General features: G+C 37.0%; 1 long non-coding RNA gene across 2 annotated transcripts in view; it reads right to left on the reverse strand.

The window, feature by feature from the left end:
• Window positions 1–26,819, reverse strand: part of LOC131483800 (uncharacterized) — a 334,156-nt gene that overhangs the window by 54,397 nt on the left and 252,940 nt on the right. The window contains exon 5 of one of the 2 annotated variants that reach the window (XR_009247929.1): window positions 15,215–15,671. The exons of the other annotated variant lie outside the window; for it this stretch is intronic. This is a non-coding gene — a long non-coding RNA (uncharacterized LOC131483800). Of the gene's footprint in view, window positions 1–15,214; window positions 15,672–26,819 lie in introns of those variants that run through there. 2 annotated transcript variants of the gene reach the window in all.

The following is a 26,819-nucleotide window of genomic DNA, read 5'->3' on the forward strand; positions in this document are numbered from 1 at the left end:
AAAAAATAAGTCCCCTTACTCAGTACCTTTCACAATCAACTCCACTGCATCTTGCAAAGAAATATACATGAAACCACTTCATAGAAGAGGTATGTAAAAAGTGATTAGCAAGGTGACTTCGATGGCTACTTCCTCAAATATTTAGTGATGAGTTTCTCAGCACACTTATTCTATGCTGCGCATAACGCTACACAGTATGTTTGTTGCTGGCAATGATACGTGCAGGCCCTTTAAGGTTGCACAGTACAGTTGAAGAGGCAAACAACTAAACATTTGAAATAACTGTGATGTACCATTGGAAATATGTTTCAATGAAATTATGATAAGTACAGAGTTCCTAATAAAATCAATAGTATGCAGATTAATGAGAGGGGGAAAAAAAACAAGCAAGTTAGCTTTTTCTTCTCTCTATTCCAAAGAAGTATTTATTAGCATTGTATCTTTCCATCGATTGTCCAACCCACCACTTAAAAGGTATCTTAAAAAACAGTTAACCTTTAGTCAGTACCTCCTCTCATCCAGATGCTAAACTGTATGTTGAAGCACAATATGTGAATAGATCTCACAGAATCTTGGCTCTCCCATTAAGGTGCCCTAAAACCAATAGGAACCCATTGATAGTTTTTAAACAATAGCGGAAAAGATTTATCTAAAGTTCAGTGTGTTCTAGGCACCATTCCAAGTATTCTAAATCTAACAACTCATTTACCCCTAAGAAACTCTATGAGAAACACTGTTATTATTCCTATATTGCAGTAGGGGAAGCTGAGGCACAAAGAGCTGAAGTAACTTGCCTACAGTCACATATAATAGAGTCAGAACTCCATTATATATCCAGAACACCTGGATACTCTGGTCTGTGCTACTATAATTCTCAAAGAAGAAAACGTTATCAGCACTGAACTTTGAGAAGATTGTGGCATCAATGTACAATATGTATCTGAATAGGCACACAACTGGACAGAGGACTACTAATTAGAACATTAGTAGCCGTATTTCAACCATACTCCAGGAAAGCAATGCATGTAAGAAAGGATATGAAAGTGATTTCACGGTATCTGGCCACTAATTGGACATGGAAAACAGAGGAGAAAGAATTTAGATATTCCTAAGGATTTGAGCTTTAGAAACTGGGAAGATGTCCTAATAGAAATAGAGATGAGTAAAGGAAAGTGTTTGTGGAGGGAAAACAAAATCATATTCAAACTTCATGTTGCCAGGGAGAAGCTGTGGATCCTGTCCGTGATGTGTAGACAAAGCACAATCAACCGTGCTATAGAAATCAGCTCTCTTCCTGGATTCTATTTATTAGGCGGTTGGGCATATATCACAGACAAATTTCACAGAATATTTTCAGAGATACCCTATTCCTTTGCAATATTTTCCAATTGCATCTATAAATATATATTTAACCTTGAGGAACTCTACTGACATATGAGGTATTTAACAGGCTTCGGACTAAATGTTTAATGGGGAAGGGTCAACATGGCTCGTTGTCCTGTGACATAATCCATCACGCCCCTCTTTAATTCCTCTGCACAAAGTCAATTGGCTTTGGCTGCTGGAAATTATTATAGAGCTGAACAAGAAACGAGGCTAAGTGAATCACAAAGGTGGAAAAACCGGCCATGGGAGTGCAAAACCCTGTGCAGGTAGCCAGGTGGTCTACAAAGCCTGCTAGCACGTTTTCTTCCAGTTGGCATATAACATCTGTTTCTACAGTGAAAGGGTGTGAAGAAAATGACTCAAGTGGTAAGGACTGACATATGCAGGGGAAAGGAAGTGATTTATTTTATATTAAGATTGTTACTGTTGCAAAAATAAAAGCACAACCTGAATATGTCTCTGTAAGACTTGTATAATATGTGTGTGTGTTTAAGAGAAAGATTGTATATTTTTATTAAATCATAACACAATAATACAGGGCTCTGAAAATCTAATTAGCACAATGAATAAAAACAGGAGGCCTATAAAAAAAATTATTTTCTGAAATAAGGGTAGAATTCTACCAAGAGTTTAGAAATAAGAAAGGAGGGAAGGGAACTTAGGAAAGTATAAATTATTCATTTCCATCAGCTAGAAATGTTATATGTGAAAGAATCAATGTTTACTAAGAAAAATATCAAATAAAAATATTTTTAAAAGAAATGCTGATTATAAATTATCACTATATTAATTTAAGAAGCCACTGGTTAAATTAGGCATTAAATATTTAGCTATTTTTAATGTTTATTTGTTTTTGAGAGTGAGAAAGAAAGAGAAAGAAAGGGGGGCAGGGAGGGACAGGGAGGAAGAGAAGGAATCCCAAGCAGGTTCCACACAGAGTATGAAGTCTGATGCAGGACTTGATCTTACAACCTGATCATGACCTGAGTTGAAATCAAGAGTGGGACCCTTAATCAACTGAGCCTCCTAGGCACCCCGAAAGTGACAGCATTTCTGACTGAAGTTAGTATCATTATAATAGCCTCATAGAATGAGTGTATAAAAAAATAGGAAGAGACAGGTAATACAGGATAAAGATTGGTCTTTAGACTTAGAATGGACTCTAGATGTCAAATAGTTGAAACCTTGATTTTACAAATAAAAATGCCAGGTGCCATACAGGCAAAGTGACTTTCCCAAGATCATAGAGCTGGAAATATTAGAAAAGAAGATTGGTTTGTGGGATTTTTAGCAATAGTAAATGGACATCTTTCTTCGGAACCACGATAAGCGATAAGAAGGGAGCAATATTGTCATAGTCTCAGAAGAAAGGGAACTAACTGGGTGAAGACCTGAAAAGGAGAGGTGACTGATCAATTCACAATAAAGGTAGAAAGAGTATATTGAATCCCAGAAAATAGGAAGGGACCAGAGGACAAAATTGCAAGAAATCAGCAGAAAGCAAATGTGATGTTAATCATTTTTTTAGATTCTTGTAATGAGAAACAAGCTTTCTGAAATCTGAGGAAACACTGTACTTATGGTGCAATCTCACTGGGTAGACACGAAGCGGGTAGCCCAGTAGGTAATTGCAGTGTTACTTCCTTTTCTGAATGAAAAAGACAGCAATAAAAGATCTTGAGTATTTGAAATAAAACACTGTTGGCATATTAGGTATTTGGCGAAGATATTTATCTAGCAAAAGTGGGTGAGAGGCAGGGAGAAGGGAGAACTATTTTTTTTCTTTGAAGGGACCACTTCAAAATTAGAAAACATTGAAATGATGAGAAAGAAATAGCATGTGCCAAAAAAATATATATATATATATATCAAAGTTGTTTTCTCTTACACGGTTTCTCAGTTATTTATAGAGTAAAATATGGAACAAAAATCTTACTGTTAAATTTTGTGAGTCGGAGCATTTTGGAGAGCCACTCTGACCTCCCCCGTTTCCTCCATCCTACAGGGCATTATGAGCCTTCCTCACTCCAGCGCTCCTCCCGCGGTGTTTTATTTGTGACCCCTTCACACATCTGACCCTTTGCCCCTGACAGCACTACTTCTCTGTTATCCTGGTACACAGCTTATAGTGAGTATCTCACAATGTGAAATTACTCAGCTCAAAAGTACTTCTTTTGTCATGAGAATAATGCTGTTACATAACACACGTACAATAATAATAGTAGTCACACATTTGTGACAAATGGGATGAAGTGGTATTGTCATACCCAAAGATGCAAGAGGGGAGAGTTTTTCAAGCGCTATCTTCAGAAACAATGTTGCCAGAGCTTAGGCAAGTGCTTTCAAGGTAGGGAAAATAAATGAAAAGCAGATTTTTCTAACAAAATTGCCAGTGGGTAAGGCAAAGGTTCAGGAAAACAGGAGGTTTCTAATATATTAGCCACCCGTTCAATGTCTGGCAGCAATTAGGAAAATAAACAGGATCCTGAGTTGAATTAACAGCACCAATTAAACTTTCCTGCAAACGCATTTATACCAATAACTAGTGGGGCAACATCTGGAAAATTATTCACAAAAATGATGCCTGATATTTCTGATATTCTCAAAGAAAACAAACAAAAAAATTAAAAATAACAAATGGGTAAGTGGTAAGAGCTTTGTACCAAAAGGGAACTAATTCTGACTTTTGCCACAACTTTAAATGAAAGTCAGATCAAACTTTTTAAAGATTTAAAAGGTACAATTACCTTTTTAGTCTATTTTTATATGCAAAGAGCTAATTCTAAATATGGGCTAAGACACAGAAATTCAAAAAATTGTATTTAAGATAGATACTAGAACCTTACAAAACTGACAATGAGGTAAAGATATTGTACTTAATAATACACATTTGGAAAGCTTGATGGAAACAGCATTTTTGAAATCATATAAAATCCTTAATAGTCTCAGCAAATTTTTGATTGTAGAAGACTTTGGTGAGGTTTTTTTTATTTTAATAAAGAATCCGCTGTAATAAAATAATTCCTCCTTTATGTATCTCAGCTGCATGTTAGGAGTCCAAGTTAGGAATATTTGTATTAAAAAGCTTATCATAAATAATTTTTTTTGAAGTTTAGAAAACATTTCTCTATGGAAATCATAGTAGTGGCAGTTTGCTTTCTAGAGTCTTCAACAGTCTCTTTAATCTATGTGCCTGGAAATATACTATCAATTGCATTATTTCAGCTATGCCTAACTAATTTTCCTTACTCAATAAATGCATTCTGGGGCACGTGGGTGGCTCGGTCAATTAAGCATCTGACTTCGACTCAGGTCATGATCTCATGGTTCGTGGGTTCAAGCCCATGTCGGGCTCTGTGCTGACAGCTTGGAGTCTGGAGCCTGCTTCGGATTCTGTGTCTCCCCCTCTCTCTCTCTCTCTCTGTCATTCCCCCTCTTATGCTCTCTCTTTCTCAAAAATAAAAAACATTAAAAATTTATTTAAAACTGTATCCCAAATTCTAATTTAGAATGTAAGGAGCATAAGAAGTCTGATTGTGTTTGTTTGGGAGCAGTGAGGTGACACGAGATAGGCTTCAATAAAAGTACTTTAAAAGCCCAAACACAATGGATTGCAAAGGAAGATGTTGGCCATTGGGAGAAACTGATGTTGGGAAACCAGTCCTAAAATACGGAAATAATATAGGTCAAATAAGACAGCCCAGCATTGGATTTTGGAGATGAGAAGTTTTAAAAGACATGCTTAAACATGTGAAAATTGAACTAATTAATTTTGGAGAGCCAAACAGCAAAAAGTTAAGGCTCTCAAATTGAGCCTGGATAAATAGAAGAATGGAGATAGAAAGGGTTGGCAAAATGAAGTATTTAATAATGCACCCATTTCCATTTGCAATGCTAGTGAAATAGAGTTGCTGATAATTACAGGAGTTTTAGTTAAATCCTAATGCTGAATGAGATTATGGGAGAGAAGAGGATTTGCATAAATGCATATATTTAAGGAGTTATGGAATGAGTGGTGAAATGGATTCAAAGATGTTGAAGAGTGTTTCTTCTGGGAAGCCAAGAAAAAGTGCATGTCACAGAAGGCCTTGGTCAATAGATAAAATGCTACAGAAGGGTAGAGGAAGATGAAAAATGAAAAAGAACCAGTAAGATCTTCAAATACTACCCATTCATATGCCATGCATTATTCCCAAACTTGTCTGCATCTAATTCTTTTACCTTTTTTTTTAACAGGGTTTATTTCTACCATCTACTTCACCAGAAGATATCAGTTTTATCTTGATGAAATAATATTCCGGCTTTAATAAGTCAGTTTTCATAAGGCAGCTTCTATTTCATTAGACTCTACCTCTATGCCTCGCAAGTTTCACCAGGAAATTACCGAGTATTTGGAATTATGACCGGCTTGTAGAAATCGTTGAATAATAGTAGGTTGGATAAAAGTATGATAATGGTTTAGGGGATATGCAGGTATGGTTGGGAGTGAACATGAAAAGGATTTGGAGAACATTGAGAAAGCAGAGTAAGAACTCTATCTGAACAGTCTGGACTGCATTTAGGTATAAGGCAAGGTGGAGTTTTGGAAAGATATGTCACAGGTTTGCTCAATCTTATCTCAAAATTCATTAGATTTCATTGCACTTCTTTAAGGCTTTCACTGTTAGGTATTTCACCTTGTCTTTATAAAATTTTTTACTTTACATTTTTTCTGGAATTCTATTTTGTCAAAGTATCAGTTTAAAAAATCAATAATTCCCTTAAATATTACTTTGTTTTCAAATATAACTTGGAACTTTAAAAGCCTGTAGCTAATGAAAAGCCACATACAGTAATTTTGAAATCCTACCAAAAAAATCTATGCCAATATATGCAAAATATTCCTGCAGGTTACCAAAGCCACATTTAATAAAAATGTAAATCCAATAAAAGTTTCTAATAATTCTGCTTAATTAAAATTGTACCCATGTCTAATGAATTATTAGGAAATATTCCCTTATTTCTTCTTACCAACACCTACATGGCATGGCTCTCTCCTCACCTCTGCCCCACTATTACCTTCTTAATAAGTTATTTGTATTTCTCACAAGGTAAATTAAAGCCAAGTTTTTGTGTTATTCTGCCCTCCTTCTCACCCTTAACCTGAACTTGGCATTATGACAGTTTTGAAAGAGAGAATGACGTCAGCTCTTCCTTGAGTTTTTGAGTCCCTTCCTTTCAATTTCCTCTGGTTTTTCACCCATCTTTGGTTACTTTCTTTGGCTCTTGATGGAAGGCAACCAGCATGATAGGATAAATGAGTTATATAAGGGGTTTAACTTTGAATCATTAAAACCTACATTTGTGCTTCTGAGGTGAATTTCAGAGCAACATAGGGACTTCTGATTCTCAGCACCAGTGATTTGGGTGTGAGGGACGAAGACAAGTTTGGAATCTTAATTGTACTCTTTCTTTCTTCCTCCCTTTGCTTTCCTCTCTCCTCTCCTCCCCTTCTCTCCTCTCCTCCCTCCTTTCTTTCTTTCCTTTTCTTTCTCTTTTTCTTTCTTTATTTTTCTCTCTTTCTTTCTCTTCCTCCCTCCCTCCCTTCCTCTCTCCCTTCCTTCCTTCCTCCCTTCCTTCCTTCCTTCCTTCCTTCCTTCCTTCCTTCTTTCCTCTTTTATTTGAGTTAATCTTCTTTCCATACATTTCCCAATCTGGAGAATCCCTAGGACAGATATTTAAAGTGGAAATTTGTACTACCCAACTTTCAGTTGTTACCTGTATTTCCCAAAACCATTATCCACATCCTCTGTGGAGCAACATGGATCAATTGCGCTTCTCCCTAAAATCGTTTCATTTCTCAAATTTTAGGTCCTGGGTAACTGTTGTAATTTAATGGCAGATATTCTTCTATGCAAGCCATATCCTTGTATTAGAAAAGCTTGACTGCCCTTGCTTTGATCTCCTGACTTCTTTAAATGGGTCGTATTTATAAATTTCAACATGGTTTTTACCTACATCCTTTTCTCCTTTACCTAAAGAACAAATACATCTTACCACTGAGTTTATTGTTGTTATTGTTGTTTCATAATGGGTTGTCATTCGATCACAACATCAAATCCTGTGTGTAAAGATGATTCTGTGTCTCACTGAGTTTTTTCCCAATATCCACAACTTCAGCAATAGTTTTTAGTTTACTTACAGAGTTGTGAAGGTTATTTCCTAACTGTAGTTTTCCTTCTTACTCTTCTTAAAACTGACTCCATGTTTCCATGGAGGATAAGTCCTTGTTTTGTGGCAGTATAGTTAAGTTTTTCCTTCATCTGATGGAAAATCTTCCATGCAATAGGTATCTGAGTTTTCCTTCATCTTTCTTTGTTAACTAATTCAACTCACTTGCTGTGGTTAATACATATGATACAGCCAAAATCTTAGTATTTACTACCTAACATCCACTGGGGGCCCTAGTCAAGACAGACCATCACAAAAAAGCTCATCTCCGGATGTCCTAGAGACAAGCCAAGAGAATTACTATGGCTTCAGTTTTGATTTTTTTTTACTTATGTTCTTTCACCTTCTCTTCACCCAACCCCCCAAACTCATAAAGAAACAAACAAGAGCTTATTTGAGAGCACATCGTGAGATTGGTTCTCTGAGAAGTGCCACACTGAAGCTTATAAATTGTTTCTGACAAAGCTGCCTCTTTGTTCCCGTAAGTTAGTGAAGATAGTAATGAGGAACAAGCAGATATTGAAATGAAATGAAACGAAATGAAAACCACATCAAGGGATAGAATCTAAGCAACCAGTTTTGTACCATTCAGATCTGTCTGGTACCACCAGTATGAAATCCAAAACAAACACACTGCAGCTGTACCTATTTTAATGTGAATTCGTCTTCACCCGAGAAACAAATCTTCTATTATCACCAAAACCAGATTCTTATTAATTAGACACCTTGGATTAAGTCTATTTCTAACACAAAGACCTAATTTCTCATGTGTAAGGGATTGTTTGAGACTCCAGAGCAAGTCTCTTTAATACACCTTGTCAAAGAATACCAAAGATAAATGGTCAGGGTCATAAACCCTGAGGTCGTCTGTATCTCCTACTGATTCGTGTGTGAAAAACACACCATAGACAGTCCAGGCAAATCACTATTTAATTGTTAGTGTCAGGATCCACACATGAAGATCACAAAGTGCCCTGTACCATCATTGCCTTGGGTTCCATGTATTTCCTGTCCTTGACCCCCAATAGGGCAGTAGGAGAGAAGAGGTAAAGCAATTTTTCTTTTTTTTTTTTTTTTTTTTTTTTCAACATTTTTTATTTATTTTTGGGACAGAGAGAGACAGAGCATGAACAGGGGAGGGGCAGAGAGAGAGGGAGACACAGAATCGGAAACAGGTTCCAGGCTCCGAGCCATCAGCCCAGAGCCTGACGCGGGGCTCGAACTCACGGACCGCGAGATCGTGACCTGGCTGAAGTCGGACGCTTAACCGACTGCGCCACCCAGGCGCCCCGCAATTTTTAAATTAAATCCCAACTGACCTCACCACACCGTTAGATATATAAGTGTTATAAAGAGCTAGAATGCAGGGGAAAAGAATCATAAACATTCTTACACAAAATAATGAACTTTGTTTCTTCCTAAATTTTGATAACTCATTCAAGGTGATGTCGCTTTTTGGGGGGTATTGTGATCATCTATGAAATAAAATAATTTAAATAAACATTTCAAATAAAAAACATTCTATTTCTTAACTTGATAAGATCAGTAGTCTGACAAAGTTTTTATAGCCATGGCAAAAATGGGTACAGATGATGCAAATATATGAATGTTATTATTAATTTTGCCCTCTCATTTACTGGGCCACCAATGATGGGGAAAAGGGATCTTTCTCAAAGGTCACAAAAACTGGTTGGAAGAGTACACAAGTGTTAGATCAAAGTAGGATCTATAGTAGGTATGAAATTAGATTATGTTCTTCAACCCCATGTCGTAATAGGCAAAGCAAGGCCCAAAATAGTAAAAGTAACTAGTCATAAGGAAAAATCAAGGAAGTGACAGTGCCAGGTGTAAAGAGTCAGTCTCTTGACTTCCAGTACAATAGTCTCTTCATTGCTTTGTAAGAGAGATGCAGTGGTCATTTTTTATCCTCTTGGGCTGCTTTTTGTTGTGTCTAGAGAATCCTCCACCTACTATGTGTGACAGAGAACATCTCCCATCATTGAAAGTTTGAAAAATTTTTGTAACCTCTCATGCAGCTAAGGTGTGGACACATGAAATCAGCAGTCAATCCAATGCCCTCAGCACAGACTTCAAAATAGAAACAAGTAAGGCAAGAAAAGCAAGGGTTTGCAGAATTGAATATGGTGAAAGCAGTGGCAGCAATAGCCGTCATGCCCAGAGTCCTGATGCAATTGTCATGTGATTCTAGAAGCACTGTGCAGAATCTGTCCAGTGACAGTGGATTCATAGTGAAAGCTGTGGAGGTTTTGTCCACTAGTGGTGGCAGTGGCATCTTCACGGCCAATTCAGAGACCTCAGTTCAGTAAGATACAGAACAAACAGGAAAGCTGAGAGGTGGCCCAAGAATAAATAAGTCATATAGGTAATGCAGCTTTCTGCCTGAGCCCAGATGCAGTACTTTTTCCTTGTCAAGCATGCCTAAAGACATCTTTGGCCTTAGGGTCTCCTATGAGCTGTAGCTCTGGCTGAAGTGTGATACGAACAGCCATTGACTCCAGCAGACCTTACTCGATGAGGCTTGATAATGAGTAAAGTTAGTTAGTTTGTCATGCTTTTCTTGTTTCAGTTTCTGTGTTTTCTTTCTTTCTTTCTTTCTTTCTTTCTTTCTTTCTTGTTTTTATTTATTTATTTTGAGGGGGAGGGAAAGGGCAGAGAGGGAGAATCCCAAGCAGGCTGTCAGTGCAGAGCCCAACGTGGGGCTTGAACTCACCAACCATGAGATCACGAGCTGAGCCAAAACCAAGTGAGACATTTAGCCAACTGAACCACGCAAACATCCCTACTTTCTTTTTAAATATGTGTTAGATATTAATAAAGGGATGCCTGCATGGCTCAGTCAGTTGAGTGTCTGACTTCGGCTTAGATCATGATCTCGTGGTTCTTGAGTTCAGGTCCCACATTGGGCTCTGTGCTGACAGCTCGGAGCTTGGAGCCTGCTTCAGATTCTATGTCTCCCTCTCTCTCTGCCCCTACCCTGCTCATGCTTTGTCTCTGTCTCTCTCTCTCTCTCTCAAAAATAAATAAACATTTAAAAAAAGAAACTAATAAAAAGCTGATGAAGTCAGAAATGAAAAAATAGTGAAAGGAAAAATTAATTTATTAGTATCTGTACCTATACAGTCAGTCTGGATGGGACATTGAATGCCAAACTACTTTAAGAAATGTCATAGTTCATGGTCCAACCACTGAGACAACTCAAATGTGTACTGATCATTTTCTTACCATTTACAGAACTATTCCAAACAAATGACTGTCATGAATCCAGTCTGCTTAAAATAGATGTTTGAAAGATGTTCTGTTGACACAAACTCCCTGCATTTTTTGTTGTGTTTTGTTGCTGTGCACTGTGTGTAAACAGTGGCCATGTTTCATGGAAGGTATTGATGCAACATCTAGTAACAATTAATGCCATCTTCTGTAACAGTAATTTCTGTGGCTTCCAAAGTAATGTCGCTGTCTCTAACTTCTCTGAGCTTCCTGAAAAAGTGATCTGTGACACAGTGACTTATAATTACAAATATATATATAATTAACCCTTGAACAGCATGGATTCAAATATCATGGGTCCACTTGTCTATGGATTTTTTTCAATACAGTACTGTACCTGTGTTTCCTCCTCATAATTTTCTTAATAGCATTTTCTTTAGCTTAATTTATTGCAGGAATACAGCATGTAACACATATATCATACAAAATATGTGTTAATCAACTGTTTATGTTATCTGTAGGCTTCCAGTCAACAGTAGGCTGCTATCAGTTAAGTTTTGGAGAAGTCAAAAGTTATACCCAGATTTTCTACTGCATGGAGGTTGGGACCCCTAACCTCAGCATTGTTCAAAGGTCAACTGTATTTATTCTTCACCCTTTTTCTGGTACAGATCTCCTACAACCCTTGGAATTTCCTGTGAGGAGAGCCAGAAAGGTTTTCTTTGTTATGTTAATATGGGGACTTTTGGACTGCACCTAAGGATGGGGAGTTAGTTGCCCAGGAGAACCAACAATGTGATTAGAGAGTTGGAACTTTCAGTTCCACCCCCCTGACCTCTGGGGAGAAGAAAGAGGGTGGAGATTGAATACAATCAGTCACCAAGGCCAATGATTTAATCAATCATTCCTTTGTAATGAAGCTTCCATAAAAACTCAAAAGAACTCAGTTCAGAGAGCTTCTGGGTTGGTAAACAGGTACTGGGGGAGTGGCATACCTGGAAAAAGCATGGAAGCCACACTCCCTTTCCCAATACCTTGCCCTTACATCTCTTCTAACTGGCTATTCCCAACTTACATCCTTTTATAATAAACCAGAAATCTAGTAAGTAGAATGTTCCTATGAGCTCTGTGAACCACTCTAACAAATCAGTCCAACTTAAGGAGGGGATTGATGGAACCTCCAATCTATAACCAGTTGGTCAGAAGGTCAGAAACACAAGTGACAACCTGAGCTTGTGACTGGCATCTGAAGGGATGCAGGTAGTCTCATGAGGTTCAATCTTTCCCTATTTATAATAAGTTTGTGTATTGACCTTAGCAAATCCTATCTCCAGAAATGCAAAACAAAATAAGAGATCAAATTGGTAAAAGCAAAAACTACACTAAATTCATATGTGATTACCATTGCCTCATGTTTTTGCAAACCTGGTATCTTTCCCTTCATCCTTGATTTTTACTGATTTCAATGTTGAGGAATGCCTTAGACATTTTTTTTAATATCCTCCACAGTGCCTAATGTAGTATCTTGCAGTAGGTGTTTAATTATTAGCTCGTGTCAATCAAGTCTTGGTGCAAAATATCAATCCGTTACCAAAATTATATTCAACTACGCTTTCAATTTACCTATTTACAAATTTTAATACTGTCGTGTTGTCTGTTGGATAAGCCAAAAATATATGAACTAGAAATTATTTTGACAATACAAGAGTATGTTTCATTAAATATATTATGAATTTTATCTATCTTTATGTCATATTGTACTTAGCATAGTAGAAAACAATTGAGGGGTGCCTGGATGGCTCAGTGAGCTGAGTGTCAGACTCTTGATTCAGGCTTAGGTCATGATCAATCCCAGGATCATGGGATCAAGCCCCACATGGGGCTCTGTGCTGAGCATGGAGCCTGCTTGAGATTCTCTCTCTTTTTCCCTCTGCTCTTCTCTCCCACTTGCTCTCTCTCTCTCTCTCTCAAAAAAAAGACAACTGATAAATATTGTAGAATAAAAAATAAATAAAATTGTATTAAGTTAATTATTAAGCAAAAATGGAAGTTAAAAGGCTCATCATAGATTTTTTTAACAACCACTATTTCAAGGCAGTTTTCTTATATTATCAAATCATCCCTATGATTTAGATATTAACTTTATTTTAAACTAGAGACATGGCAAGGTGTAAGATTAAGGCTTACAAAGTAAAGAGTTAAGGAACATGTTTTCTCAGCCAACTATGACTTACCTAGTGGCTGTCTTGCATAATTTAATGACTACTATGCATGGACAATACATATAAAAGTTCTTTATTATCATCCCATAAATAATTCCACTACTTTGAATTATGTGAATTATGCTTAGTAAAATAGACTATATCATCTTCTAATCATTTAGAGAGGTTAAAGAAAACTATCTATGCCCACAAGGAGTATAAGGGGAAAAAAATGATGTGAGTTCCAATGAAGAATATTCTGTCTGAAATTTTGCAAGAATAAAACTTCATCAAGAGAACATTTTCTTTAGCATAATGTCCTCCAGGCTCATTCATAAGCCAGTTACAGTGGAAACAAATACTATATAATTTCACTTATGTAAGGTATCTATAATAGTCAAATTCATAGAAACAGAGGACACAATTACAGTTACCAAGGCCGGCGGGGTGGGTGTTTTAATAAATGAGGAGTTGTTCAGTGAGTATCGTTTGAAAGTTCTGGAGTTTTTCAATAGAACATACTGCCTCTCACATATCTGCACATAGTCCAACAAGCCTATCAGTGCCATTTTTCCAATACCATTTGCTCACTTCATGTCTCTGTGTCACATTTTGGTAATTCTTGCGATATTTCAAATTTCTCATTATTATTCTATTTGTTGTGGTCATCTGTGACCAGTGATCTTTGATATTACTACAGTAATTGTTTTGGGGCACCACAAACCCATATCACACAGTAACTTTAATAAATGTTTTATGTGTTCTGACTGTTCTGCCAACCATCTGTTCCCCCATCTCTCTTCCTTTTTTCAGTTTTCTCTATTCCTTAAGACACAACAATACTGAAATCAGGCCAATTAATGACCCTAAGTTATGGCCTCTAAATGTCCATGTGAGAGGAAGAGTCACATGTCTCTCACTTTAAATCAAAAGCTAGAAATGGTTGACTTGGTGATGAAGGCATGTTGAAAAGCTGAGATAGGCCAAAGGGTAGGCCTCTTGTGCCAAACATTTAGCCAAGTTACAAATGCAAATGAAAAGTTCTTGAAGGAAATCAGAAGAGCTACTCCAAGGAACAAATGAATAATGAGGAATTAATGAGGGTGGCTACACTAAAGAAACATTTTCAGTGTAGATGAAACAGATTTTATTGGAAGAAGATGGCATTTTGGACTTTTATAGCTAGAGAAGAGAAGTAATGCCCAGATTCAAAGCTTCCAAAGACAGGCTGACTCTCTTGTTAGGGGCTAGTACAACTGGTGACTTAAAATTGAAGCCAATGCTCATTGACCATTCTGAAAATAATAGGTCCCCCCCCCAAAAAAAAAAAGATTTCTTTCAAAATATTACTGCTTGCTGACGATACACCTGGACCTGGTCACCCAAGAACTCTGAGGGAGATAAATAATGAGAGAAGTGTTTCCTTGCCTGCTAAAACAACATCCATTCTGCAGTCCATGGGTCAAGACGAAATACATTTGGTAAGGCTATAGCTTCTACAGAAGGATTCACCATTCGAGATGGCATTAAGAACATTTGTGATTCATTAAAAGAGGTCAAAATATCAATATGAACTAGGGTTTGGGAGAAGTTGATTCCACCCTCAGGGATGACTTTGAAGGGTTCAAGACTTGTGTGGAAGAAGTGACTGCAGAGGTGATTAAAACAGCAAGAGAACTAGATTTAGAAGTGGAGCCTAAATTGTGACTGAATTGCTGCAATTTCATGATAAAATTTAACAGGTGAAGAGTTGCTTATTATAGATGAGCAAAGTGGTTTCTTGATATGGAATCTACTCCTGGTGAAGATGCTGTGAAGAATGTTGAAATGACAAGAAATGATTTAAAATATTGCATAAAATCATTTGATAAAGCAGCAGCAGAGTTTGAGAGGATTGACTCCAATTTGAAAGAAGTTCTATTGTGAGTGAAATGCTGTCAAACATCATTGCATGCTACAGAGAAATTATTTGTGAAAGGAAAGACCAATCAATACAGCGAACCTCATTGTCTTATTTTAAGAAATTCTCACAGCCACCCCAACCCTCAGCAGCCATCACTCTGATCAGTCAGTAGCCATAAACATCCAGAAAGAATCTCAACCAGCAAAAAGACTATGACTTAATGAAAGCTCAGATGGTGGTTAGCATTTTTTAGCAATAAAGTATTTTTAATTAGGGTATATACATTGCTTTTTTAGACATAATGCTATTTCACACTTAATAGACTACAGTATAGTGTAAACATGATTTTGAGAAAGAGAGAGAGAGAGAGAGCATGAGTGGGGGAGACAGGCAGAGGGAGAGAGAGAGAATCTCAAGCAGGCTTCATGCTTAGCATGGAGTTGGATGAGGGGCTCAGTCTCATTATGCTGGGATCATGACCCCAGCGGAAATCAAGAGTGAGACACTTAACCAACTGAGCCACCCAAACACCCCTAAACATAATTTTTATATGCACTGGGAAACCAAAAACCTCATTGGACTTGCTTTATTTCCATATTTGCTTTACTGTGGTGATCTGGAACCAAACCTGAAATATCTTCAAAGTATGTCTGTAGAACACTTCTGAGAATTTTCTCTTGATTTTCGGGCTGCATTTGCACATAAGTCAAAGCAGACTCCTCGAGACAACTACTGAGAAGAACCTGAGGCAAAAGATTAGAAAGATATGTGATAAACATTTGAGGTGAAAAGCTGTCAATGAACAGGGAGTTTTTTTCCCATTGTTATAGTTCAAATCAGAGGTATACATACGGATGGGACATAGGGTATCTAAAGCACCTGCTGTAGTTTCTCAAAAATGGTCTTTAGCTCTCCCATACAAATAGTTCATGGTTTCTACGTACTAGGTACTGAGCCATTGTTCCTGTCTTTTCTTTCATTTCCGACATATTTTGAGATGTTATGTATGAGTATGTTTTCACAGTATGAAAATGCAAGTAGGGGGGCCCAGGTGGCTCAGTCAGTTAAGTGTCTGACTCTTGATTTCGGCTCAGGTCGTGATCTCATGGTTTTTGAGTTCGAGCCCCACATTGGGCTCCACACTGACAGTGCGGAGCCTGCTTGGGACTCTCTCTCTCCTCTGCCCCTCCCATGTTCATGCTCCCCCTCTCTCTCTTTCTCTCCCTCTCTCTCTCTCAGTAAATAAATACATACATACATAAACTTAAAAAAAATTTTTAAATGAAATGCAAGTAAATTCAATGTAACATTTATGCAGTCCTTTTAAAAAATCAATTTTACTAAACTATATTGATTGCCTAAGTTATTTCCTTTTCAATGAGTTGCTGTGTATTGTAGTTCATAGCCAGAGAAACTGAATATAGCCTACTAAAACATCTGGCCTGAACTTGGTTTATAAAACTCCATAGGATATTCTGTTGCTAATGTTACTGAGTAGTTCAAATGCTTGAATTAGATTCTTATCAAATAATGTCAACCAACCTTTTATTTAATCATTGCTCAATACTCCTCATAAAATTCAGAAAATAATAGCAATATATATTAATTTCTGTCCAGATTAACCACATCCTTCCTTTGTTAAACAGAAATTTGAAGCTTTACATTCTTTATGTTTTATTCTACATGAGGAAAATAAACCACAATCTAGAAATTAGGAACTATAGAAATCGGATTAAATTGTCCTTGGTTCTAATTACATTGATTACAGAAAAATAATATGCATAGGGCTCCTGCAAGAAAATCCTATGCAATGAAAGACATATAAATAGCAATGGCATAATTGGCTCACAACATCCTGTGTTATCCAAAGATTTCATCTTAAACTTCAAAGAATCATACTTTCTTTTGTAATTCCAGAACTGTCTGTGATTACTTTCTTTGAGCACTTGGTGTTTATTAGCAAGGAAGTGGAGTTAGATTGACATCACATGCTTTCCTATACAAAACGTGGTCTCTGGACCAGCTGCATGGACATGACCTGAGGGGCTGTTTGAAAAACAGAAATTCAGGCTACTCTCTGGATATACTGAATCACAATCTGCAAGTCGAAAAGATCTTCATGTAATTCATATTCACTTAACATTTGAGAAGCACAGCTCTAAATGATAGGGTGTTTTTTTTTCTATTGAAGGTATATCTTATTTGTGGAATTGGAGATGGATAATAATGACAATGAGAACAATGAGAATACCCCAGTCCCATGGAGTGAACCATGGCTATTTCAAATGAATTTCATTATTTCCTTTTTTATACCTGAGGTTGGTTTAGGCTTGGGCATGTGACAGTATTCCAAACATATTTATATTAATCTTGCATTGTGTAAATCCTTTAAAAGGAATCTATACAGAAGTAGAGTTCAAGGTAATATGCCACAGGAAATCAGCAAAAACTGAGAAAATAGTGTGTCACAATTTGGGGGGGGGGGGTATATAATTCATTACTATAAAGTTTTCCTATATTAGTAATGTATATTGCTATTTTTTCTCTTTATTTAAGAATGCTTCTTCCTAATGACACTATTACCCATAGACAAAAATGTGTCCTGAGGAAATCAGTGTGCCGCAAACTTAAATTATGTTAGAAAAATATGTCCTCTCTCATGTGATCTTTTGCATTTTGGAAACTTTGATGAGTTCTGAAGTTAGCTAAATGGGTAAAGTTGACCTTAAATTTAAGAAAGCCAAAAGGCTCTGTATTTGACAAGGGACCTCAGGGAAGTCACAGAGCTAAAAACCATGCTGCTTTTTAGCAGAGCAAGACAGTGCCAACTTGCTCAACAGATCTCCTTTTCTTGATGGTATAAGCTTGGGAAATGAGAGTAGTTCCACCTCCACCACTTTCTAGCTAAAATATCTGGAAACCTTAAGCTTTCAATCTCCAAAATAAATATCTTTCTCAAAATCAGATCCCTTAATATCAAGTAAGCACTCATGGATTTAGAAGGGAAAAACAACAGAATATTTTTAAAGTTGGACATTAATTTTCACCGGGTCTCAGAAAGAATAATGGATTCTATTATAAGATTTATACTTTTAAAATTTAGAAAAATGTTTAATCTGAGAGAACTAGTGGTTTTTCAGTGAAGAAACTGAAACCAGAGAGTTTAGTTGATTTTCCCAAAGTCACACCTGATTAGTGCCAAAATAATGACTGGACCCCATGTTTCTTACCTTAGTCCTATGCTTCCTCCTTCAATCAATATTCAACTATCAATATCTCCAGTAAATCATCTGCTGATTCATAGCATATTACTCCTTGTGTGTGAATTACATGAAAATGCATGCTTAATTCCAGACTGTGTACATATGTAAGAAATAAAACACACTGATATCCCATGGTTTCTTTTTAAAAACAGGACAAGATGGGGCGCCTGGGTGGCGCAGTCGGTTAAGCATCCGACTTCAGCCAGGTCACGATCTCGCGGTCCGTGAGTTCGAGCCCCGTGTCAGGCTCTGGGCTGATGGCTCGGAGCCTGGAGCCTGTTTCCCATTCTGTGTCTCCCTCTCTCTCCGCCCCTCCCCCGTTCATGCTATGTCTCTCTTTGTCCCAAAAATAAATAAAAAACGTTGAAAAAAAAAATTAAAAAAAAAAAAAAACAGGACAAGAAACATCATATTTCTAATTGTGTACATTCTTGTTTACTAAAGAGGTTTATTACCAAAGTTTTGACTGGTCATAGAGTGAATGTAATGATTATGTGTGTTTCTTCTATTCACTATGAAAAATCTGGAGTCATTCACAGATTTTTGAAAGAACTATACTTGCCAAAACTTTAATGACATAAAATTGTGGAAAATCGTAATTATTGACCAGTTCACTTTCAGTAAAATTCCAGCCTTCTATTTTGATATATGGAAATTATATGTAAACTCTAGGTTGAATTATTATTTGTTCATCTTTTTTTATAGCTGGATGGCTTTTAGTTGTTAATATACTGATACTTATTTATATAATTTCACAACGTCAAATTATAATAGTATGTATCCAAAAATATTTTCAATCTGTTTATTATAATCCTAGTATTAACTTCAATAATCTTATTACTGTTAATCCTATATTAAGTTCATTTCTGAAGTTCATTTCTTATAAACTTATATGTGTGCAGTTTTCTGTCATTATTATATGGATGATACCTTTATAACTATTGGTATTTATCACCTAACCATTTCAGGAAATTGTCCTTTTACGTTAATAAGAAATATCGTAATTATAAAATATTTTAGGAGCATCTGGGTAGCTCAGTCGGTTAAGCGTCCGACTCATGATTTCAGCTCAGGTCATGATCTCACGGTTCAGGGGTACAGTGCTGTGTGGGGCTCTGCACTGACAGTGCAGATTCTCTCTCTCCCATCTCTCTGCCCCTCCCCCGCTCCCTCATGTGCATTTGCTCATGTGCACACTCTTTCTCAAAATAAATAAATAAACATTAAAAATATTTTAGCTCATAGAAACTCTAGGCCCCTGTTATTTCAGTATAAGCATCATTCTATCTCCAACAATCTGATAGGTGATTATCCACAATCAGGTGGATTTCAGGTTCCATTCCATTCAAATTGTTAGTAAAGTTCTTGTTTATATGGAATTAAAGCTTCTCTCATCATAACTTCAGTGTATTTGATGGAATTAGTTTCGCCCTTTGGAGTAACATAGAACAAGTCTATCATTTTTTTCAAGGTGATTGTGGTTTTTGTTTATTTTCAATGGTAAGCATTAGTTATCATTTTGCACTTTCCTTCCCCCCTTTCCAGCCCATCATCATGGTGATGATGACAATGTCCGGTATTTACTGAGGACATAGCATGGGCCAGGAATTGTCTATATCATTTCACATGTATTAGTGTATTTAATTCCCCCCAATAGACCCACAAAGACCCAGTTACCATATGGGTAAACTGAGACTCAGAGAGATTGCACCAATAGTTTCTTATCGGCTAAGAAACTGCACAAGAAAAGCAAACTTAGGTTTCTCTGGCATCAAAGCCACGTTTCCCCACCGTATCCTCTGCCTTTTACTGCATGTTATATATTTATTATATCATGTTGCTATTTTAATAAAGGATTCCATTTTAGTTAAATCTTCAGCTTTTCCACACTAAGTTCCTATTGCAAAATATGAGTTGCTGAGCCTTGTTCCTAAGTTTCAGTTATTCTTTTAGTTGTACCTGTTTAAATACTTCCCAGTAAGTACTCTCATCCTCCTCCAAATGCCAATTGGTTACTGTGGAAACATAAATGTAAGCTAGAAAGCGATCAGGCCACTAATTGATACAGACAGTCAATTATTGCTTCAAAGGAACTGGCTCAGTGTTTTACACATGAAGAACATGGGAGAAAGATTATAGTTTGTTATGGCATAATCTCTGTTGCTTCATTGTGGACTGGAGCTATACATGCTTCTGGATGGTTTCTACAGAAACTAAGCAAGTTTCTCACTGTTTGCTAATGGGTCGGTAGCATTATGGGGAACAATAATATTGTGTGATTTGAACCCATTAGCTTTCCCTTTCTAAAGTTCCAGACTGAACCAATTCCGACTCTGTTCAGGTCAAAAGTCTTCTTAATCTCTGTGTTATGCTGATCAAACCTCAAACTGTCGGGTCAAATTATTTCCATTGGGCCAGTTCTATTTGTGATTAATTAAAATTTCTTCTTGATTGCATACAGTTCTTTTAAATGTATAATCCCTTTATTGTGTAGCGAATTGAGAATATGGTCCTAATTTAAAAACAAATACTCATGTGGGCCTCTCAGTATGATGTAAGCCACCAATTTTGGTAAAGTGAAGAAAGAAAAATAAAACATTTTATTATTTTTGCATGAGTGTATGAATGCAATAACCAAGAGAAAATTATACCTGACTTGCCTATCATTGCAAATCACAAGAATTGATTAAAGGGAAAAAAGGTTTATATAAATAAAATGTATATGCAGAAGGCCTTGATTCCACATTTTTATCCAACATTATTTTAGTTTTAGAAAAAATAAGCATGGGAAAATTTTTAAGGTGGCAAACCTCCTCATTAGACTATAGGAATTTGAAATTTTAGGTTAATTTTCTTGAAGTATATAAATGAAGAATTGGTTTGAAGTTTCATTCTCTCCATGTGCATGTAATTATGTAGAGATTTACTACATGATTGTTTATATTGTGTTTATTAGAAGGAAACAACCTATCTTTTTTCTTATTTTATTCGTTTTGTACCTGCAAAGAAAACATGTTGATTTTGTGTGAGTTGAAGACATGCATACAAATGCATTATCAAAAAGGTTCTTAACATCAACCCTTTCCAAAACTAAGTCAATTTTCTCATCATCAGTGGCTGTCCCCAAAATGTGAATATAAAGTAAAGCAGTTGAAAGTAGCAGTGTCGAGGACTAGGGTTATTGCTGAGAACGACACAGCCACCAATGGACCAGGTCTCAGGCACCTTGGAGTCCCTGTGATAAAGGGCAGTGAGGACAGAAATTCTCAGAGCGGGACTAGCAAGGAAATACAGGAAATTCTCAAGGCAAGTGGGGGAAAAGGGAAGCTCATGAAAGGCTGAGGAACTCTAAGATAGGAGAGGGTTCTGCGAGGCTAACACATTAGCCAAGCACCTGCAGGTGACTTGAGGCAGGGAGCAGAGGTCACATGCTCGTGGACAGGGGCCCAGTCCCTGGTAGCTCCACAGTCGCAGTCACTGGCCTGAGTTGGGAGTAAGGGGATTAGAGTATATGAAAGGAATGCACAGCGCATTCGCAATAAGATATAACATACAAAACAGTCTGGCAATTGAATGTCAGGTAGCTTTTAACTGAGCTAAGTGGTCTGGAAGACAGCAAGTGAAGGAGCCCTTTTTACTCTAAGCCTTGAGTGAGGAAGAATCTACTTACAATATTTGTACCAAAACATTATCATGGCTCCATAATGTACAATATATTATATAAGAAATGGGGGGCAGTATTGCTTGGCTATAGCATTTATTCATAATGGAGCCAAAGAGGTCTCTGTCACCTGTTAGCTGTGAGACCTGGGGGGAAGTTACTAACCTCTCTGTGCTTTCATAGGCTCATCTGTGAAATGTGTATGTAATACTACCAACCTCCCAGGATTATTAAGATGGTTGAATGGGTTAATATGTGGTAACCATTTAGAGGAGCGTATGGCAGCCAGTATCATACAAATTCTTAATTCAATTATTTCACATAGAATTAACTTGGTTATATTTCTCTATCACTTACACATCTGGGCAACCAAATCAGTTTCCTTATTTATGTGTCTTTCTGCCTTTCAAATTCTTGTGCAAGGGGACTTCTTGGCTCCACTTCATGACTTTCCACCCTACCCTTCCTTAAAAGGGAAAATCCTTAAACAGAAAAACTTCCAAAACAAAGTCATAAGTAATCCCTGTGCTGCAGCCTCAGCCTGATATCAGACTAAAGACACTGTAAAATAATGGCATTCTTTCTTCCAAATATGAGCTCTTCTGCAGCATTTTCTTGCTTTTGTCCACTTTCTAATGCCTTTGAGTGGTTTTCAAAATATTTTGTCTAAAGTTTACAGTTGTTATATCAGTAGAATTTTGATCCACTATGAACTTATAGAACCTCCATTGGAAGCAGAACCACTACATTCTATTCTGCTCAGAGGGGGTGAAAAGGGCAGGGATGGACCTACTTGAATGTGGAGCTTTTCCTCAAATGTCTAGTGACCCTTTCTTGTTAATTATATGCAAGAAATAGATATCAAAGCTGAGCACAAAGATTCTAAGTGCATAGAAATGTCAGTGGGCTATAGAGTAATGGGTTACTGGGCAAAGTTTATTTTGGAACTTTCCAAACTTCAGAATCTGGAGGTTTTTCCTCTGGAGCGTTAAGTTTCTTCACAGAAGGATCATTTAGCTACCTGTCTGGGGTATTGCTTAGCTACCAGCAAACTTGACATTGGTATGTTTTAGTGTTCAGGTAGGTCCTTATTTTCACTTGAACCTTCATGTCTACCTTTCTCTGGATCTGAAGAAACTGAGTTTGTACCATTCTGAATGAAGCTTCCGTAGAAAAAATATGTGGTCTTTCCTAAGGAAGGAAAGGTAGCAATCTCAGGGCACCAGGTAAAGGTGTGATCCAGGAGGTCTAACTGCTTCTAATAGAAACTTTGAAACAATTCACCTGTTTCCAGACCTTCACTCTAACTTTACATTCAAAGCCCATTATGTTCATAATTTATTTTCTATGGCTCTGAGGTAAATCAGCCGCTGGTTTGATTCTCTCTCTTGACCGTCTTTTACTTTGCTGAATCATTTGCTGTTTCCTTGTCTGATTTCCATTTTCATAAATTTTGAGATTACAGATTTTTGACAAATTAGAACAAAAATGTCATTTGTGGCTCTTTTTTGTTCTCCTTCTTGCAAAGGTGATTTTTGAAAGAAGGGGTGACTATGTTTTCACCCCTATTATTAAAGTTGGAAATATCCCTCTGGCATACTTTCTAAATCAACAATGTAACAATGTAGAACTGAAGTACAACTTTAAAAAATTTAATGAATGAAATTCTAGTATATCATTACTGACAAGTTTTAAATTTTTTTTTTTCAACGTTTATTTATTTTTGGGACGGAGAGAGACAGAGCATGAACGGGGGAGGGACAGAGAGAGAGGGAGACACAGGATCAGAAACAGGCTCCAGGCTCTGAGCCATCAGCCCAGAGCCTGACGCGGGGCTCGAACTCACGGACCGTGAGATCGTGACCTGGCTGAAGTCGGACGCTTAACCGACTGCACCACCCAGGCGCCCCATCATTACTGACAAGTTTTAAAGTTAATTCCAAATATTGCCATCATGAGCATGTTACCCTGTCCAGTATTTATACACTGTACTTTGCTACCCAGGAACATGAAAGCTTATTTCACAATATTTAATTATATTTTACAAACATATACTGTTTATGATTTCAGAAAAATGTAACTTTAATTGAGAAGAGCAGACATTACATGGACTGAAAAACAATGTATAGACAAACCTCAACTTAACGATGGTTCATTAAGATTTTTCAACTTTACAATGGTGTGAAAGCAATATGCATTCAGTAGAATTCATACTTGGAATTTTTAATTTGAATCTTTCCCCCAGCTAGCAATAGGTGTTGTGAACCTCTCTCGTGACGCTGGCAGCCACGGCATCCCAGCTCCCCACAGCATCCCCAGTTCAGGCACACAATCATGAGGCAAACAACCAATATGCTTACGACTGTTCTGCACCCATGCAACCATTCTCTTTTTCACTTTCAGTATACCATTTAATGAATTGCATGAGATATTCAACATTTTATTATAAAACAGGCTTTGCAATAACTGATGCTCCCCATCTGCAGTCTAAGGTATATGTCCTGAGCACGTTTAAGGTAGGCGAAGCTAGTTATGAGGTTGGGGAAGTTAGATTTATTAAATGCATTTTCAGCTTATGATATTTTCTTTTTTTTTAATTTAAGTATAGTTGATGAATTACAATATTTTCAATATACGATGAGTTTATTGGTACATAAGCCCATCGTAAGTCAAGGAAGATCTGTATAATCTTCTTTAATAAGAAGAAAGTTGATATGACATTTTGCCTCTTAGAAATGCTTATTTCTTACATAAAGGAAAAAGAAAATGGGAAAACCAATGAAAAAAAATAAGCATCTGTCACATTTAAAAATCTTGATTTTATCTTCCTTGAAAAATCAGATGTGTCCATATTTACAGATGATAACAATCCATAGGCAATGAGTAAATGGTGTCGTCTTTAGCCAGGACACACGCTTTTCACTTCGTCTCAGGTCCAGCCTTTCCCTATAGATTCCCTGAAACCCCACACACCTTATATTATCTGCTACTCCTTATAGGGTAAAAACAACATCCTAAAGCTAACCTGTTTTTTATTGAACTTTGTACTTAGCATAGATTTTCCCAAGAATAAATGAATTGGCAAATCCTGAAATACAATTGTATTACTGCAAAAGCTATTATATTAACAGTTTTCAAAACATAGTAGACAGATAATGAGTGTTCTTTAAAAATTCTCAAGATTATTTGTTAGTTCATTTTAGAGGTTTTGTATTTATATTACAAAAATAATTGTACTTTCTGGTATGAACAAATATCTATTTTAGAAAAACCATATATCATACACTTAGTGTCTTATCCAAATAATATAGTTAAAAGGAACTAAAAACATCCATTTGGCCCTTATCTAAGAAAAAAACTAAAATATGTTAATCAAGCTTAAATCTCCCTTGCTCCTTTTTCTTGCTTATCTCCAATTTAATTTCTAAAATAGACCTCTCCCCCACCCCCATTCCCAATTATAAAAGGCTTCGGTGACTCCAGCAAGAGATAGATGTCTCAAATTCTCCTCAACAATTTAGGGAGAACGCTTCCCAACAGAGATTTTCCTCTAGCCCATAAAGGTGTCATCAATTTTAAACAATAACCAAAGTTATATTTTTCCAGCATCCTTAAGCTTCTCTGCATCCATTAGCGGTATAAAATTTATGCAGCCAACCTGCGAGCAATGTACTAATAAATAATACGTTTTTGCACTTTATCTTTCATATTTTCAGACCTAATCGATAATGCTCCTTATCTCTTTCAGGCTGAGCACAATCCAAAATGTCCTTTATTTACTCTTATCTCCCATTTTGAGCCGAATTCATCAATTAGAAGATTCAGCTAATTTTTTTAATGCTTATGTATTTATTTTGAGAGAGACAAAGAGAGAGAGAGAGAGAGAGAGAGAGAGAGAGAGAGAGAGAGAGAGAGAATGAGTGGGGGAGGGGCAGAGAGAGGGAGACAGAGGACCCCAAGCATGCTCAGCGCTGTCAGTGCAGAGCCCGTCGCGGGGCTCAAACTCACAAACCATGAGATCATGACCTGAGCCGAAATCAAGAGTCAGAAGCTTAACTGACTGAGCCACCCTGGCACCCCTCGGCCAAGTTTTAAAGGCCAATATGTATGACGCTAAAGATACAAGTAATTTATTTTTTTTGTTCTTATTGGGGCCTCATCCTAAGCATCACAAGAAGACCATCTCCAAATAACCTATGTGCCCTGATTCTCCCTCCATGGAGGACCTCTCTCAACAGTCATCTGCTCTCCCAAGCCTACTTCCATTTTAAATAGCTTTCATCCATATGCTCAATCTTTTCATCGCGTTCACATCTCCTCCTTGCCCTAATCAAAACCTCACTCTCTTTAGAAAATGTTAAAACCTTGTTCAACACACATCTCCAGTGGACACTGCTTATTCTCACATACTCCACGTGCCACAGGGTTCAAACTCTTGAAATTACACATGCTCAGTTTTGGGCTGTGTTGAGACAGCCAAGATTTGCTCAGAGCATCAGATGTTCAGCATCTGAACGCTCTGATCCCAACTTATTGGACTCAAACTACTTCACGTTTATTATTTCCACTTACTGATTTTCTTTCCTCATGCAAGTGCCCTTTTTGAGGCTTTTGAGGTTTGTTTTCCACAACATACCACTCATGATAAAAAAGATTAAATTTACTTCTTTTTACCAAATTGTAGAACTAAATATCATGCTGTTCACAAGGTTATTGCATAGAAGAGATTTTTCAATAGTGACTCTATTACCATTTGAACGGAGTGTGTTTTTTTATTTCAACAAACTTTTTTTTGCATCTTCTTTCTTTCTTTTAATTTAAATTTTAGTTAACATCCACTGCAATATTTCAGGAGTAGAATTCAGTGACTCATCACTTACATGTAACACCCAGTGCTCATTTGAACTGGATAATTTTTGACGTAGGCCTGTTCTGTGCATTGTAGGGAGGTTAGCAGCACCCTAGGC

Source organism: Neofelis nebulosa, chromosome 1 (genome assembly GCF_028018385.1).
Source record: "Neofelis nebulosa isolate mNeoNeb1 chromosome 1, mNeoNeb1.pri, whole genome shotgun sequence".
Lineage (NCBI taxonomy): Eukaryota > Metazoa > Chordata > Mammalia > Carnivora > Felidae > Neofelis > Neofelis nebulosa.